Here is a 16,657-nt window from a genome sequence, read left to right as displayed (position 1 = left end):
TAGAATCAAATAGTTGTGGGCATCAAGCCGTAGCTAATTGTAGAAAAAACCAAGACAGATAATCCGATTGAGTGAGAGGCAAATCTGGCATCAGCCCTTATTAGGATTGCATAAAAATGATCTCAGCTCAATTGTTAATAGACAAGTCTATCTATCACCCATCCATGCGTGCTATGATTTCTCTATATACAATTACGAATAGTTTTATTCTGTCTATTAATTGGTAAAGAAAGGGAATAATATGAATAAGCAAATATAACAATAAGTAATCCTTCTTTTAAGATAAAACTTTGAGTGGTTCCAGAACCATGTGCCTACACTTCTCCAACCCCTAAGCAGCAAGGGGTTGGGGTTTGGGGCGTAATTTGTTCCAAAAATAGTGTATGGAACATTTCAGGATTCACAAAAAATTAAAAAACAGTGAATTAGCTGAAAAATAATCAAACATAAGGCGGAAAACCATGATTAAAATAATAATGCCCGATTAAGGAACTGAACCCTTGCCATTCTGATTCAAAGTCTAACGCGCTAGTAACTGAACTACGGTGACTGATGATCGAATTCAATCTATTTGTTCTTGCAGGACCCAGTTGCGTAACTTACAGCCCTTTCTACAAAGACTATGGAGACTCGTGTCATCACCAACAGCATAGTTATTGAACCTTATTCAGCAAATACATTTGTAACTGTCTATTTTAAAACATTGAGTTAATAAAAGCTTCTATTATAAAGAGTAAGAGCATTCTGCGAAGCTCAACTTTTACGAACAGGAGGAGGGGAGAGGGTACGTCAAGGAATAGTCATTTGCAATTTTGAGATTCAATTAATTGTTCTTCTAAAAATTTCTTCCTCTTAAGATATTTAAAAAATCATTTTGTGAGCCCCAATGTCGGCTGACCGTGCTAAAGAGTTCATAGTGAATTCTCCCAACACACTAATGAGACTTACTAAGGGGGCTGGAAGGGGGAATATACGGGAGGGGTTCTTGTAAATTCCGGTTAAGGATTCTGGACCATAACTATTACCATGGTACCGTTTTATACTTTCAAGCTTTTCCACTTAAGAAGTGGCATCAAAAGTGCCATTTTTAGTACTTTATATTTGCGGATGGTAGAACTGATAAAAACCCCGTAGATATGAGCAATAGCTTTCAAATAAGCTATTAAAAATGTCTCTAAGAAGTTCGGGATACCCACTAATCCCAGTTTTTTTTTCCCACTAAGTGCCCAGTATTGCACTTGAGACATGGCACCAATAATGCCATTTTTCGTACCATTTGGAACTTGCAGATCGTTGATTTTATAGTGAAAACGTAAATATAAGTAATATCTTTTATATGAGCTGTAAAAAAATCTTTCTACGATCTTTTGGTAGCCCGCTAGCCCCACCCCTTTAGAAACGGAGCAAAAAGTGCCATCTTAGTGTCATTTGGCACTTTTAGATGGCGGAATTCATAAAAGAACGTAGATATGAGATATAGCTTTTGAAAGAGCCATTAAGCATCTCTATGTGATGTTTTGATAGTCCGCTAGGCCAACTGAAAAAAAAAGAGTGACAGATCAGTGCAACCGATACAAATTTTCCTTGTTGTTCAACGAGGAAGACTGAAAATTTCCTGTTACAGGTTTTCGACCATGCTGATCCCAATGGTACATTTTTCATTTTGATTTGAAGCCATCTTGAGGGGGCTTCAGACTTTTCCAAAATCACCGTAAATTTCTTTTCAAAATAAACTTTTACTTTTAAGACGAACCGAGATAATAGTTACTATTCTTGAGTCAGTGTCAGATGGCAATTTTTTTCTCACTAGGGAAGTTTTTTTTCAAAACACGTTTTTTAACTTTTGTATTATGGGCTGTGGTTTGCTCTTTACTAGGTTCCAGCTACCGCTGCAACCATGATAATTGCAGTTTAGTGATTCTGGCCCTAGGAGTAGAAGATCCAAATGAGATCAGTAAACCACTGACATTTAAGAGTAGAGCAGCTGCTGCAAAAAGAAAAACTGTTTGAACACCTCCAAAAACATGAGTGTTGGCCCATTATAGTTCAATGCTAGAAAGATTTGGACCAGATGGCTTGCTTATCACAGTAGCTGTGAATCAATCAGTTGCTGCTGCTGTGCTTTCACTTGGCCATATGCCCTAATTCAATCAGAAACAGACAAGATATTGTATTCATCCCATCAGTAATCAAAGCCATATGGTTATCCCTATGGTTTGAACTCCAAACTGGATGTTCAGTTCCCACTGAAAATCTCAGTTTTGAGTGCAAGGTATACAGTAAAGCACTTTATCCCCCGGGCAATACAGTGCTTCAATTGCCGAGGTTTTGGCCACATGGGTTCTAATGGCCTTAGAAGCAGAAGATGTCTATTATGTAGTAAACAACACACCCTTGAAGAATTTCCCTAGCCCAGGATAGTAAAGAGAGAAGAAAGGTATTGTTACTTACTTATAGACCAATAATACCCCCATGAGGACTGTTGTTGAGTTCTTGAAGAAAGGGCCTTCCAACTCATACAAGCTATGTCCCCATATTACATACAGCCTCTTTTCCTTCACTAGCTCCTAATCAACCTCCAGCTAAGAAACTTATCAAAAGTGGATGACCAAGATTGAAGGTGTTGCAAGGTAGGTCTCTGATATAACCTGGATTATAACATCACTTTACAAATTGGTTTCTGAGATAGCACCACATCATCTCAAAAATACAGTCCGTAACCTGAATGATTTAATTGAAAAACTAAACAGAGAAGGCTCAAGCCTTTTCATCATGTCAACAGTTACCAGTGGCTCTGATAAAGCAAAAGGTAACGTAAAGGGAAGGGCTCTATACCTAGCCCAGAAGGTGCTTTAACTCTACTGCAGAGACCTAGGTCCTTTCTCATACAAATTACTAGTTCTCTCTCTACATTATTGCTTAGCATTTGGCTAGAAGACTAAGCACAAACTTATTAGGTAAATATGTTAAGACTAGATGCTTGGTTGATTTCCTATATCTACATATGTTTTTCTCAATTCCTGCAAAATTTATTTACAGTTATCTTAATTTTATTTTTGTTTTTTATATTTTATATATCTGGAATTAGTTGACAGGTTGTACGTTAACTTTATATTGTTTTTTATAATTGTGTTATGTATATATATATATATATATATATATATATATATATATATATATATATATATATATATATATATATATATATATATATATATTGTAATTGTTGTTTGACAAAACAAACTTGCATTATTTTCATTCCCATATTCAACGCAGGCAATTGGTGCAGTTGAATAACCCCTTCCCAATAGCAAGATAAGTTTATATGACCAAGCTCAATAAATATTGACCAGAGTTGCACCTAAGCAAGCTAGTGACTACATAAGGCATAGAATAATTGAGTGACACGAACGCACATGATCTATTGGTTTAACGCAGCAAACCCCAAACAGCAACAACAACATTTCACCTCTATGAAACAATGCGTCTTTAACGCTAAGAAAATAACGATAAAACACTAAAATAGCGTAAAATAAAATAAAGTACAAAATCAAGAATAAAACAGCAAATAAATATATCCATAATTGTTGCAACTGTGGCTGTACGCTACAGAAGCTAAATAGAGTTCCTTCAATGAGAACACCAAAGTGACTGGATAAAACAAAATAAAATGAATATAAATACATTAATATGTTGCAAATTTGCAATATAATTTCTATCTTTACCTAATCAAAAAATATAAAGAAGTAAATAAGAGAGTAAGAATAAAAGGGAGAAAGAGATTAACAGAAAAGAAAGTCTGATTAATTTATACAAAAGCGTCACGATAATAATCGAAACAAAAATAACAAGAAGAGATATTTATGTATAAAAAATTAATTAAGATCAAGAATAAGATAAGTTACGATTTTGGAATTGGTGTGAGGCAAACTGTGACAGTTTTACAATGAAGTGTGACACTTTGTTGCATATTTATTAATTCAGATTTTGGAATTAATAATAATTAATTTTACATTCATTTCATTTTACTTAGTCGCTTTAGTGTTCTCATTGAAGCAACTCTATTTAGCTTTTTTGGTGCTCAGTCACAGTAGTAACAACTGTAGATGTAGAAATTCGTTTCTTTAATTTCTTGGTTTTGGATCTGATTTGATTTTAGGTTATTTTAGTTTTTATCGTTGTTTTCTAAGCGTTGAGACGCCTTGTTTTACAAAGGCGAAATATCCTCATCGCTTCAGTTTTATCTTTTTCTTCTACTGGCCGTAGTCCCGTTTGTTTTCTTCATCGTGAGGGCTCTCTCTCTCTTTGTCAAGGCCGACCAGTTCGGCTTTAAATCTTTCATTTTTTCTGTAATAATTGAAAAATGTTTTTTCACAAAAGAAGTTTTCAAAATAAAAGTAAAGAGCTACAATAAGCCAAAGATGAGAAAGAATAAAGTCAAATAATCTTCCAAGCAAAAAACTACCAGAAATCATTATCAATTAATAACTGAAAAACAAAACGAACAGAAATTACAATAAATAACCAAGTCATACACAGAACGAGCAGGAACTAACACACAGAGGAGTAGGGCTAACGCCCCCTATGATTTTGAAAGACAGAACGTAGTTTACACTTTACTGAAAACCAAACACATTTTAAACGCTCGCTCTTTTTGAACATTAATAAATCCAAAATTATTATGACTTTCAGGAATGAATAGTAGTATATATTAAACTTTTAATCCATGTTCATTCGTTCTTTCAGTAATCTTGTTTCTGATGATATTTTTTTTTAATTCATGAGAAATAAGAACACATAGCTCAAAATAAGGATTGATTTCAGTAAAGCACAAATTGTGTTCTGATAACGCAATAATAAAAAAAAGAACTGGTAATAAAAAAAAAGAATAATAAAAAAAAAGAACTAAAAATGTAATATATTACAGAACTGGACAGAGAGCTGAAACTGTGAGTTACTCTTTTATTTACTCTGACAGTAGTTGCGTTGAGTATGTCTGTTTGAGACTTCATGTTGGATTTAAATCGTTTATAATAAGTGTTGTTTACTATGGTTTGTCTGACCCTGATCAATTTATTTCACACTTATTATTTAAAATTATTTATTTATTTAAAAGAGTAAATACTCTTAGAGTATTTAGAGTAAATTGTGTTCTGATAACGCAATAATAAAAAAAAGCAAAAAAACCAAAAGCTTTCTATAAAAACTGCGAATTTTCATACAATCTTTCATTAGCGTAAAGGGATACGACCAACTTCAAAATCATAAGCCACAGTTCTATCAAGAATACAAACCTAGTGTATAGGTCCTGATCAGTCAAATACACATGGATCAACCGAGACAGGAGTATAATAATTCTGAGGGGATTAATTTCGTCAAATAACAAAAACACGCAGAAGACTTTAAAAGAAATAAGACTTCATCCCAAATCATGATACTTTGAAGGGATGTGCCTGGAGAAATCAAGCATGTCTAGCCCGTCTTGCGATGAAACCGGTAATACAGAACTGTGTCCCCTTTCGGTCATTGATTTTATTTGATCAAACTTGATACTTTTAGTAGATTCTTTTTTATTTTAATCAGTGTTTCCTTAGTGGGACAGGTCTTTTTATTTTCAACCGGCTAAACCGGTAAACATATATAACACTTATAGCCTAAATATCCTTAAAGGATATTTTATAGCCCGATAATTAAAGGCGGAGGCGCTTCAAGGTTCTTGGGTATGTGTGCTTGGCACGAAAAAGACATTCTGGGTATCGTTGTTTCAGAACCATAAATAGTCATTATCAGCAAATTATTCTTATACTGAGGATCATAGACCGTATATGAAATGGATGGTCCCCTCCACAATCCCTCGCTCTTTACGCCAAAGTTTTTAATTGTTTTAAAAGTAGAACTGTGGCAAAGAGTCGAACTTTAGCGTAAAGAGCGTGGGATTGCGGAGGGGAGAACCCATTTCATATACGAAGTAATTTCTGTTCGTTTTAAGCTTCAATGTCGCTCCTTCCTTTCAGTTAAAACAACTAGTTTTTTATTTAATTTCTGAACGTCTTTGAATTAATGCATGTTTAATTTTGGCTCTCCATACATAAATTATTATAATGAAATTTGGAAATTAATTCAGTTTTCGGCTAAATGGCTTTCTCTTAGTTTTGATCAGACGATTTTGAGAAATAAGGGGTGGGGAAGGAGGCCTAGTTGCCCTCCAATTTTTCGGTTACTTAAAAAGGCAACTAGAACTTTTAATTTTTAACGAACGTTTTTATTAGTAAAAAATATACCTAACTTAAGAATTAACTTACGTAACAAACTTTTATATTCTTATATTTTCATTATGTATATGAGGGGGTTTGTCCCGTCTTTAATGCCTCGCTCTTTACGCTAAATCTTAAGTTTTGTCCCAATTCTTTAAGAATGACCCCTGAATGAGAAAGGCCGTAGAATAAATAGTTGAAATTACTAAAAATACTTTCGCATAAAGAGCGAGGTATTTATCTCCTCCTAAATACCTCGCTCTTTATGCTAAAGTATTTTTAGAACCCCTCATATGTGTAATAATTTCTGTTCTTTTTAAGTTTTAATGCTACTCCTTACTTTCAATTGAAAAAACTTTTTCATGTTTATTTTTTCATTGTTTTTTATATAGTATTGCTATAAAATCCCGCGCCCTTTTCATTGAATTTCTCTTTCTCCATGACATATTCCTCCAAGGAAAGATCCTCCCACATAGCCCCCTTCCCTCAACCCCACCCCCAAACCAAAAACAAATCCCCCTGAAAACGTCTGTACACTTCTTAATAACCATTACTGTATGTAAATGCAGGTCAAAGTTTGTAACTTGCAGTCCCTCCCCTAGGAACTGTGGGGGAGTAATTCATCCCCAAAGACATAGTTATTATGGTTTTTGACTATGCGGAACAAAATGGCTATCTCAAAATTTTGATCCGTTGACTTTGGGAAAAAATGAGCGTCGGAGGGGGCTTAGGTGCCCTCCAATTTTTTTTGTCACTTAAAATGGGCACTAGAACTTTTTTTCCGTTAGAATGAGCCATTTTGCAACATTCTAGGACCAATTGGTCGATACGATGACCCCTGGAAAAAAAAACAAGAAAACAAATAAACACGCACCCGTGCTCTGTCTTCTGGCGTCCCCTCCTCGACGCCTCGCTGTTTGCGCAAAAGTTTGACTCTTTCTCACTAATCTACTATTTAAAACAATAAAAAACTTTCTAAAATTCTAGGACTTTTAGGGGGTGTTTCCCCCTATTTTCCAAACTAAGGCAAATTTTCTCAGGATCGTAACTTTTGATGACAAAGACTCAATTTGATAAAACTTATATATTTAAAATCAGCATGAAAATCAAAATCTTTTGATGTATCTTTTAGCATCAAAATTCCGTTTTTTAGAGTTTCGTCTACTATTGAGCCGGGTCGCTCCTTACTAAAGTTCGTTACCACGAACTGTTTTATAGAACTATCAACTAAAAACAACTAAACGTTTCAATTAGACCACATAAGCACATAGGAGAACCAGCTTTCCCAATTATGTTTAAAAAAAAATTATCTGCTATGGCCTGTAATAAATTGAGATAGTCTCTTATTGGAGTGAATTTTTTATGTGGAAAAAAGGTCATCTTTGTTTTCAAAATAGTTAGCCGAACACGTAGGCTACTTATGACATATTTTAACACTTAATTCCATTTTCTGTATATAAACTAGTTGCAGGATTTACGGATCATTCGGAAGGGCGAAGAATCCCATTTTAATCAAAAGAAGGCCCCAAAAAATCATAAGAATTTGGTTGGTATAAAGACTATGACTCTCTCCAAATAAATTAGGTCTCGATTCCGCGTAAGCATATTTTTAGGTGGAAAATTTTCTGTGCAGTGTAGTACACTTAATTCTAATGCTTTGAAATCCATTGGTAGCCTAACATATGTCCGACTTTATATTAAGAAACTTTAAATGAAATTAAAAAATAAACTGAGTTCGAATGAGAAATTACAAACGACAATGAAATCAAATTAAAGTAGAAATAAAAATTGCCATAAGTGTGTTCTTATTGGCACAGGAGAAAGACTCATTACAAAACAAGTATTAAATTGTATAAAATTTTATGGCATAAAATTAGACTTCGGCAAGGGGTGATACTAATTTCTGGTATACAAGCCAATCAGAAATGAATAGGTCTGGGGAAGTGAATACTTTGAGTTGTTCACTTGGTATGGGTCATAATCCTTACAAGCCCATTTTCATCTCTTTGTTTTATTAGCTTAAACAGATGTAGCACAGAACATTGCAGGATCTAGCATGACAATATCTGGAGCCTTTTTTTTAAGTTGAAAGTGACGCCCTTTTGCCCTTGGGCACCCCATGCCATCGACCAAAATTTCCAGCTATGTTTCTGGGGATAACTATGTGGGGATAATTATGTCTTCGGAGATGACATGACCCATTCCGACACAAGGGCAAGGACACTAAATTTTACAAGCTTCCCACTACTTACAAATAGGTTTTGTAACAAAAAAGGTGAAAATATATGATCTCGACTCTTATTGGCTTGGGAACTTTAAGGGGCCGGAAATAAGCCTAATAATTTTTGTCTATGATCAGTTTGAAAGCTATATCTATAATTCCCTATGCCAAAAATAGTGCAGAATAAGTGCAAAACTAAAGCTAAAAAAGAATATTTTCTGGGTACTAAGAACTAAAAGCCTTATCAGATTAGCTGAAAGGTTCTGTTCTGTCATTCAAGCTTTACTGAGGGTTATATATTATTTTTTTTTCATTATATCATAGAATTGGTAAAACAGCCCAGACTTGGAAGAGTTCTCTTTTCATACATCATAAATTTCATAAATTCTAAAAAATCAATCTTGTTTCATCAGTCTGATATAAAGTCAATTTTCGTTAATAGTTTTTTTTTTAATATCAGTTTCAAAGCTATAGAAAATCAATCGGTGAGCCATTTATTGATTGGCTGATTCAAAACATTGCTCAAACACATAAGTAACAAAGAGGATAATCCAACAAGGAATTTTTGGAAGACAGTCAGAAGAGCCTGAATGAATATTTTTGTTCTATATCTGAAAAATGTCTTTAGTAATATAAACGAGGAAAATGAATATAGGCTATGTTTATAGTTACGATAAAAATGATACAAACACACTTTGAAAACTGTCCTCATTCGATTGTATATAAACATTTTCGTCAAACAGTTCGTGGTAACGAACTGTAGTAAGGAGCGACCCGGCTCAATAGTAAACGAAAGTCTAAAAAATGGAATTTTGATACCAATAGTTACATGAAACGAATCGCATTTTAATACTGATTTTAAATATATGAGTTTCATCAAGATTAGTTATACCCATCAAAAGAAAATTTGCCTCATTTTCGAAAATAGGGGAAACACCCCCTGAAGGTCATACAATCTTAACGAAAATCACACCATCAGATTCAGTGTATCAGAAAACCCTATTAAAGAATTTTCAATCTCCTACTAGAATTTCGTATTTTTTGCCAGAATACAGATCACTGATGCGTGTTTATTTGTTTTTTGTTTTTTTTTCCCAGGGGTGATCGCATAGACCCACTGGTCCTAGAATCTTGCGAGAGGGCTGATTCTAACGGAAATGAAAAGTTCTAGTGCCCTTTTAAGTGACCAAAAAAATTGGAGGACACCTAGGCCCCTTCCCACGCCAACTATTTTCTCAAAGTCACCGGATCAAAATTCTGAGATAGCCATTTTATTCAGCGTAGTCGAAAAACCTTATAACTATGTCTTTGGGGTGACCTACTCCCCCACAGTCCCAGTGGGAGGGGCTACAAGTTACAAACTTTGACCAGTGCTTACATATATAATGGTTACTTGGAAGTGTACAGACGTTTTCAGGGAATTTTTAGGCTGGGGGAGGGGGTTGAAAAGAGGGAGATATGTTGGGGGAACTTTCCTTGAAGGAATTTGTCGTGGGGGAAGAAAATTATCATGAAGGGAGCGCAGGATTTTCTAGCATTATTAAAAAAAAAACCATGAAAAAATGAATATGAAAATTTTTTCAAGTGAAAGTAAGGAGAAGCATTAAAACATTAAAGCATTAAAACGAATAGAAATTATTACGCATATGACGGGGTCACCTCCTCCTAATACCCCGCTCTTTACGCTAAAATATTTTTAGTAATTTCAACTATTTTTTCTACGGCTTTTGTGATTCAGGGGTCATTCTTAAGAGATTGGGACAAAATTTAAGCTTTAGTGTAAAGAGCGAGGTACTGAAGAGGGGGAGACCCTCCCCCATATACGTAATAAGTAACTGCGATCGACCCAGTGGTCCTAGAATATTGAAAGATGGCTCATTCTAACGGAAATGAAAAGTTATAGTGCACTTTTTAAGTGACCAAAAAAATTTGAGGAAACCTAGGCCCCCTCTCACGCTAATTATTTTCCCAAAGTCACCGGATCAAAATTCTGAGATAGCCATTTTATTCAGGGTAGTCAAAGAACCTTATAACTATATCTTTGAGGATGTCCCTCCCACAGTCCCCGTGGGAGGGCAACAACTTACAAACTTTGACCAGTGCTTACATGTAGTAATGGTTATTTGGAAGCGTACATACGTTTTTAGGGGGATTTTTTGGTTGGGTGGAAGAATTGAGAAGAGTTAGATATGTTGCGAGAACCTTCCTTGAAGGATTTTGTCATGGGGGAGGAAAATTTCCATGAAGGGAGCGCAGGATTTTCTAGTTTATTTAAAATAAAAACAATGAAAAAATAAATATGAAAAAGTTTTTTTCAATTGAAAGTAAGGAGCAGCATTAATACTTAAAACGAACAGAAATTATTAAGCATATGATGGGCTCGCGTCCTCCTAATACCTCGCTCTTTACACTAAAGTATTTTTAGTAATTTAAACTATTTATTCTACGGCTTTTGTGATGCAGGGGTCATTCTTAAGAAATTGGGACAAAATTTAAGCTTTACTGTAAAGAGTGAGGTACTGATGAGGGGTTGAACCCCATCATATACGTAATAAAAACATTAGAGTATATAAGTTCGTTACGTAAGCTAATTTGTAAGTTATGTATATCTTTTACTAATAAAAACATTCGTAAAAAATTAGAAGTTCTAGTTGCCTTTCTAAGTAACCAAAGAATCGGAAGGCAACTAGGCCTCCTCCCCCACTCCTTTTTCCTAAAAATCATTCAAACAAAACTATGAGAAAGCCATTTAGCCAAAAAATATAAATATAAAAATTCCGTTTCAATTATTCATCTGCGGAGAGCCAAAATCAAAACATGCATTGATTCAAAAACGTTCAGAAATTAAATAAAAAAAAAACAAAACAAGTTTTTTTAACGGAAAGTAAGGAGCTACATTAAAACTTAAAACGAACAGAAATTACTTCGTATATGAAAGGGGATGCTTCCTCCTCAACGCCCCGCTCTTTACGCTAAAGTTTTTTACTGTTTTAAAAAGAAGAGTTAAGAGAAAGAGTCAAACTCTTGATGGGGAATGGAGGATGGAGGTGATCGGGATTAAACATGGTGGGAAAAATAAGCACAAGTCCTAGATACATAATTGACATAATCTGAACGGATTCGCTCTCTTCGGGGGAATTGGGAGGAGGGTTAATTCTAAAAAAGTAGAAAAAATGAGGTATTTTTAACTTACGAAGCAGTTAGCGGACCTTAATGAAATTTCATGTTTAGAAGGACCCGTAACTCACATCACATAATTTAAATTCCGACCGGATCCAGTGTCATTGGGGGGAGTTGGTGGGACCAGAAATCTTGGAAAACGCTTAGAGTTGAGAGATCAGGATGAAATTTGGTGGGAAGAATAAGCACAACCTAGATAAGTGATTGACATAACCAGACTAAAACCGCTCTCTTTGGGGGAGTAGGAGGGGGTGTTAATTCGAAAAAATTAGAAAAATTGAGGTACTTTTAACTTACGAACTGGTGATCAGATCTTAATGAAATTTGATATTTAGAAGTATATCGTGTCTCAGAACTCTTATTTAAAAACTCGACCAGATCTGGTGACATTGAGGGAGTTGGAGGGGGAACCTAAAACCTTGGAAAACGCTGTGAGTGGAGGGATCGGGATGAAACTTGGTGGGAAAAATAAGCACAAGTCCTAGATACATGATTGATATAACCGGAACGGATCCTCTCTCTTTGGGGGAGTTGGGAGAGGTTAATTCTGAAAAATGAGAAAAAATGAGGTATTTTCAACTTACTAAGGAGTTATCGGATCTTAATGAAATTTCATAGTTAGAAGAACCTCGTAACTCATATCTCTTTTTTTAAATCCCAGCCGGATCCAGTGTCCTTGGGGAAAGTTGGAGGGAACCGGAAATCTTGGAAAACGCTTAGAGTGGAGAGATCAGGATGAAACTTAGTGGGAAGAATAAGGAAAAGTTCCAGATATGGGATTGACATAACTGGACTGAATCCAGTCTGTTTGGGGAGTTGGAGGGGGTGTTAATTTGGGAAAATTAGAAAAATTGAGGCATTTTTAACTTAAGAACGGGTGACTGTTCGTGAGGTATTTTTAAATTCGATATTTAGAAGGAAATCATGTCTCAGATCTCTTAATTTAAATCCTTACTAGATCTGGTGACATTGCGGGGGGGTGGAGGTGGAAATCGTAAGTCTTGGAAAAAGCATAGAGTGGAAACATCGGGGTGAAAATGGTATGTAGAATAAGCAAATGTTGTAGATACGTGATTGACGTAACCGGACTGGATCCACTCTCTTTGGGGGAGTTAGGAGGGCCAGTGCTTTGGCGATTTCGGTGCTTCTGGACGTGCTAGGACGATGAAAATTGGTATCCGTGCCAGGGACTTGCACAAATGGACTTGATAGAGTCGTTTTCCCTGATTCGACCATCTGGGGGGGGGGGCATAAGGGAGAGGAAAAATTAGAAGAAATGAGGTGCTTTGAACTTATGAGTGGTTGATCGGATCTGAATGAATTTTGATATTTAGAAGGACCTCGTGTCTCAGAGCTATTATTTTAAATCCCGACCGGCATTAAGGCGCTGATTTTCCTTTTAAATTAATCTATTGATTCTTAGAATTTTGCTAGAGCCTATGCCATATGAGCTCTTGACTCTTCTGACCTCGTCACAAGTGCCATATGAGCTCTTAGCTCTTGTTGAATTAGCTATAATCATATTGAAAAGTTTAAAAAAATTCCACTTGCTCTTAAATTAAAAGCCACGAATGTAATTGAGAAATTTTTTTTTGGTTCCTGTTACTTCACTAATTGTTGCGAAGTTCTTTTTTCTTCTCAAAAAATATAATTTTGCTGTTCGAAAAACTTTTTTTTATTTATTTTGTTTTCTTCACATACAAAACCAAAACACATCCTTTACAAAAATGCTGCCGCACTAAGAAAAATTTGACAGTTTTATTTATAGACGTACGGCAGTAACGAGTAAAAATATATATTCCATCACAAATCACAACATAACCATAATCAACTCAAACTTCAAATCAATCTCTCATTTAAACATACAACATAATATTCAACCTTCCAACAAAAAAAAAAACACCTAAGAAACCCAAAAATCAACCTATACCACACTCCACAGACCCCTTCCCTGCCCTCCCCCCTAAAAAATTAATTACTTTCCAACAAACGATCTTTTTTTTCTTGAATGAAAGCAGGAGTTCAGCCATCCTAATACTCACTGGCAACAATACATAATTGGAATGTCTGTAATCGTATCTCTTAAACACCTCTTTTCAAATTCCTCGGGTTAAATAATAAATTTTAAAAAATTACTGAAAGTAAGAAGCAGAATTAGCCTAAAACTTGAAACAAACAGAAATTATGCTATATATGAGGGGGATTCCCCCTTCTAAACCTCTCACTTGTTACACTACTGAATACTAGCATTTTAAAAAACCTCTAATTCAATGGCACTTTTGTGCTACCTTTCGATCTTAAAGAATTGGACAAAAGTCGACCTTCAGTGCAAAGAGCGAGGGATTGAGAAGAAGCAGTCCCCTTCATATAAAGAATAATATCTGTTCGTTTCAAATTTTGATATTGTTCCTTACTTTCAAATGAAAAAAAAATGTATTTTTTTTTTTCTGAACGTTTTTCAAGTCATGTCCAGGCCTAGGCCAATAAACCTCATATTTCTCGCTGTTAAATTGTATGTTGGCAAAATCTTAAATTGATAGACGGCGTCCTGTGTTTCCAGTTTTTCTGCTTAAAGATTAAAATGTTAGATTTGAACTAAAATTTTGAGCAAAAACTTATATATTTAGTAAAAAAAAATTTTGAACCGTAGTTTAGCTGAATAAGTCCTTGTTAATATTTTTACTAAATAGTTTAGAATTAACGGTGTTTAAATACATTGAAACTTTGTTTATAAAGGGGAAAGATAAAAATTGCGATTAAAATCGCCTAAAATAAAACTCATGATTGTACATGGACCCCCCCCCCCCACAAAAAAAAACCTGGAGAAATTCACGGTTAAAGATTATGCTTAAAAGCAGGAATTCTGCTTAACGATTAACACGTTAGGTTTTAATTAACATTTTGAGCAAGAATTTATGTATTTAGTCAAAAAAAATTTAACAGTAGTTTAGTTGAATAAATCCTTGTTAATATTCTTACTAAATACTTCAGGATTAATGGAGTTTAAATACATTGAAACTGTGTATATAAAGGGGAAAAGATAAAAATTGCGAATAAAATCGTCGAAAATAAAACTCATGATTGTACATGGATCCCCCCCCCTTAAAAAAACTGGAGAAATTCACGGTGTGAGAAATTCCCACACCTTTTCGTCTTTATGCCGATAGACATGGGAATGTTATAATTCATTCCTTTTAAAAAAGTTTATCACGATGGAGGGGTACTATTGCAGCTTCCACCGCCCCTCAGCACCAATAATAAAGGCATATACCAAAATATTTTAAATAAATTTCGGGTTTATATATCAATTTCTACCTCCTCCCAACCCCAACACTTTATATATATATATATATATATATATATATATATATATATATATATATATATATATATATATATATATATATATATATATATATATATATACTGTTGCGTAGCCATGCTGGAGCCCAAACTTAAAATCCACAACGATAATCTGAAACATTCCTTGACCTAGAAGCTAAACAGAATAAATAAAAAGAGTTGGGATGTACCTCCAGTGCCTCACCTGCCTTTGCCAAACTACTTGGATTTAAGAGTAAAGTACTTAAATGTTGTTTAAATTAACTATCAAATATCAATAAATTCCCAAGCACCTGTTCGAATAGATATTGCTTAGACCGCATCTTTTCATTTTTATTGTAGCAGGATTTTGACCAAAAACAGGATTTGGAATTCAAAAACTGGATCTGGTATTCACGAAAAAATATGGACACGTGGCGTAAACTGTATTTTCAGCAGCATTAAGTGTCTCCAAATGATGTATCTATATATAGAAAATTTATTAAAAATCTATCTATATAGACATATATCTATCTAAATAAACATGTATCTACATAGACAAAGATTCTTTTTATTATCTTAAAGATCGTTCAAGTTTTGTCTCTGTTATAGTAAAATAGTCATTTAAATATTTTAGGTCACGAACGTTAGAAGGATTCGACATGTCGCAAAAACTAGGTAATTCTATATCATTCAGCAGACCCTGGAATCACTCCAAATGCAGATTCCCTACAATTTTTTCACTTCAAAGAGCAGTTAAATATCATGGTATCAGTTTTAGATATCATGGTATACTACTGTACAGGTACTGGCATGTATTAGCTAAACCTAATTAAAATAATTGTTACACCGCAAGGGAAAGAGCAAGCAAACATTATCAAACAGTTCGTGGTAACAAACTGTAGTAAGGAGCCACCCGGCTGAATAGTAAACCACCACTCTAAAAAACTGAATTTTTAAAACAATAGTTACATCAAAAGAATCGCATTTTAAAGCTGATTTTCAATATACAAGTTTCATCAGGTTTATGTTTATCCATCAAAAGTTACAAGCCTGAGAAAAATTGCCTTTTTTAGAAAATAGGGGGAAACCCCCTTAAAAGTCATGGAATCTTAACGAAAACACACAATCAGATTCAGCGTATCAGAGAATCCGACAGAAGAAGTTTCAAGTTTGTATCTACAAAAATGTCGATTTTTGTAATTTTTACCACAAGACAGATCACGGATGCGCTTTTTTTGTTTTTGTTTTTCAGGGGTGATTGTATCGACCCAGTGGTCCTATAATGTCGCGAGAGGACTCATTCTAATGGAAATTAAAAGTTCTAGTGCCCTTTTTAAGGGACCAAAAAATTGGAGGGCACCTAGGCCCCTTCCCACGCTCATGTTTTTCCCAAAGTCACCGGATCAAAATTCTGAGATAGAGCTTTTATTCACCATAGTAAAATAAGCTGAGGGAAGGAGCTGAGGGAAGGGAGTTATGAGGTGGGAACTCTCCATGGAGGAATTTGTAATGGGGGAATAAAATTTCCATGAAGAGGGTGCTGGATGTTTTAGCATTTTTTTAAAAATAATGAAAAAATAAATATGAAAAAGTAGTATTAAAACTAAAAAGTAAGTAAGGAGCAGCATTAAAACTTAAAAAGAACAGGAATTATTACGCATATGAGAAGTTTACCCCC

General features: G+C 34.6%; 1 protein-coding gene and 1 long non-coding RNA gene across 10 annotated transcripts in view; one reads left to right on the top strand and one right to left on the bottom strand.

The window, feature by feature from the left end:
• Positions 1 to 3,090, top strand: part of LOC136043714 (uncharacterized) — a 91,490-nt gene extending 88,400 nt beyond the window's left edge. For all 3 annotated transcript variants that reach the window (XR_010621694.1, XR_010621692.1, XR_010621693.1), the window contains one exon: positions 584 to 3,090. This is a non-coding gene — a long non-coding RNA (uncharacterized LOC136043714). The remainder of the gene's footprint in view (positions 1 to 583) is intronic.
• Positions 1 to 16,657, bottom strand: part of LOC136043712 (circadian locomoter output cycles protein kaput-like) — a 311,923-nt gene that overhangs the window by 269,785 nt on the left and 25,481 nt on the right. The window lies entirely within an intron of this gene.

The sequence above is a fragment of the Artemia franciscana genome, unplaced genomic scaffold (assembly GCF_032884065.1).
Source record: "Artemia franciscana unplaced genomic scaffold, ASM3288406v1 Scaffold_867, whole genome shotgun sequence".
Lineage (NCBI taxonomy): Eukaryota > Metazoa > Arthropoda > Branchiopoda > Anostraca > Artemiidae > Artemia > Artemia franciscana.
The sequence above is the reverse complement of the archived record's forward strand: the minus strand, read 5'-3'. Positions and strand labels throughout refer to the sequence as shown.